The sequence below is a fragment of the Montipora foliosa genome, chromosome 4, assembly GCF_036669935.1.
Source record: "Montipora foliosa isolate CH-2021 chromosome 4, ASM3666993v2, whole genome shotgun sequence".
Taxonomy (NCBI): Eukaryota; Metazoa; Cnidaria; class Anthozoa; order Scleractinia; family Acroporidae; genus Montipora; species Montipora foliosa.
The window spans coordinates 30,040,132-30,042,631 of NC_090872.1; the positions used below are offsets into that span (position 1 = coordinate 30,040,132).

Genomic DNA, 2,500 nt, shown 5'->3' on the forward strand with positions numbered 1-2,500 from the left:
TTGTTTGTGGCGATAAATTAAGCCCATCGTCGTCACGGCAGCATCTTATTGTATTTATTAAACGATCATACCACGTTTCTTTGTTAAGAAAAAATCAGGCAAAAGAAGTCAGCGATTTGTTTACGTTTTTCAGTGGAATCAACCTTTCGATCGTTTCATATATACGGTGGCAAACAAGGGACATGATGCAAATTAAAGAGTTGCTGCAAATTGAATAAAGTTGCTGCAAATTTAAAATAGTTGCTAAAAATTAAAAGAATGTTGCTGCAAATTAAAACATCAAACGTATGTGCGCGCACTGAAGGAAAGGACAGGTACAAAACATAGGTCACAGGTCACAGGTCCCAAGTCACAGGTCATTGTTTTAGCAATACAGAGACAGCCCTAACTGTTTACAAATCCTAACATTAGGCCTAATAGCGCTTTGCACTAATGACGTCATGAACTGATTATAGGTCCCCATGTGACTCAGACAAACAAAGTTGAGTCTGTAAGAGTCACACGGGAAATAAGGCACAATATTCGCTTCACTCTCTTCGGTTTTAAGCGACGTCGACCGTGTTCTTGGCTCTATTCTCGAGAGAGAACCAGAACAATATACAATTGAGCAGCCAGAACGGTGTTTGAAGTGTAGGGGGTTGAAATTGATGGGCAAACGTGACGACCTTTTTAAACGAGTGAGGGGCTGTATAAGGTCGTGTAAACAGTGGAAGTGACCACGCGCTTGATTCTAGCATCGACAATGGCCCTTGGTCTGCGGCAAAAATACAAAAAGGGTTCGATGTTGGAAGGAAATGGTACCATAGTGCAAGTTCTGTTCTCTATTCTACTCCGTAGACAGGCTGGCATGTTGGAAAAGTGTTGATGGGCCTACGCTATTCCTGCTGTTCGCAAATGATTGTCTGCTTTGCTCGGACTAAGATATATTTCATGGATTTTTCTTTGCGATATATTACGTAGTATGAGGGGTGTGTTTAATATTTCTCTTAGATGTGGGTAATTTTCGATCAGTTGCCATTTCCTCGTGAGCGGAGTGGTATTTTGTGACAAAAGTCGGAATTGTGTCACCTGTGCGTTTTCATCTCCAAGTGCATGAGTGCATGACCTCTTTTCGTCGGAGAATTTCAGTTCAGAGAGATGCCTTTTAATACTTCTCTCTGAGTATCCTCTATTTTTATGGCGTATTTCAAAGTCTCGTGCGTTTTTCAAAACTAGAACTGTGAACAATTTGTTATTCGAAGCGGTACTGCTTTCCCTTTTATTAACCTCCTTGTTACTCGTGGTGGACAACAGGAACTTCTCCGGTACTTTGACAAATGAAAAATTTGCAGTTATTCTACTCTATAGATGACAATAAAATTTCGCAGCAAAGGCTCACAATATATAATACAGAAAGAATTTTTCGCAGTTATTCAAATGTCATTACCGGCGAAGTAGTTACTCAATAACAACATACAGAGGGAAAATGTGTCGCAGTTATTGAAATTTCATTAACCGGGAAGTAGCCAATAAACATAATAGAACGAAAGAAACGGCTTCGCAGTTATTAAAATTTCATTAACGGTGAAGTAGCCAATAACAATCATAGAATGAAGGAAATATTTCGCTGTTATTGCAATTTTTCTAACGGCGAAGAAGACAATCAACATAATAGAATAGAGAGAACAATTCGCAGTTATTCAAATGTCATTAACGGTGAAGTAGCCAATCACAATAATAGATTAGCGAAGATATTTTGCCGTTAATGAAATTTCATTCGCGGCGAAGTAGACAATCGTAATAATAGAACAGAGGGAATATTTCGCAGTTATCGAAATTTCGTTAACGGCGAAGTAGCCAATCACAATAATAGAATAGAGAGAATGTTTCGCAATTATTTAAATTTCCTTAACCAGGAAGTAGCCAATAAACATAATAGAATGAAGGAAATACTTCGCAGTTATTGCAATTTTATTTATGCCGAAGAAGACAATCAACATAATAGAATAGAGAGAACAATTCGCAGTTATTCAAATGTCATTAACGCCGAAGTAGTCAATCACAATAATAGATTAGCGAAGATATTTCGCAGTTAATGAAATTTCATTAACGGCGAAGTAGACAATCGTAATAATAGAATAGAGAGAATATTTTGCATTTATTTCAATTTCATTAACGGCGAAGTAGCCAATCACAATAATAGATTAGCGAAGATATTTCGCTGTCAGTGAAATTTCATTATTATACATTGGTGTCACAAGCTCGATTTTGATTGGCTATAAGCACGCAGCTAATTCTTGCTTGCTCTGTTTCTCTTACGTCATACCTACAGACAATAGCACAATCGTAATAATAGAATAGAGAGAATATTTTGCATTTGTTTCAATTTCATTAACGTCGAAGTAGCCAATCACAATAATAGATTAGCGAAGATATTTCGCTGTCAGTGAAATTTCATTATTATACATTGGTGTCACAAGCTCGATTTTGATTGGCTATGAGCACGCAGCTAATTCTTGCT

The 2,500-nt window shown here is 37.4% G+C and overlaps 1 protein-coding gene across 2 annotated transcripts in view; it reads left to right on the forward strand.

The window, feature by feature from the left end:
* Positions 1-231, forward strand: part of LOC138000577 (endothelin-converting enzyme homolog) — a 27,068-nt gene extending 26,837 nt beyond the window's left edge. For both annotated transcript variants that reach the window (XM_068847086.1, XM_068847087.1), the window contains one exon: positions 1-231. This exon is cut by the window's left edge and continues 232 nt beyond it. The gene's annotated coding sequence lies outside the window, so the exon portion shown is untranslated.
* The last annotated feature ends 2,269 nt before the right edge of the window (positions 232-2,500 follow it).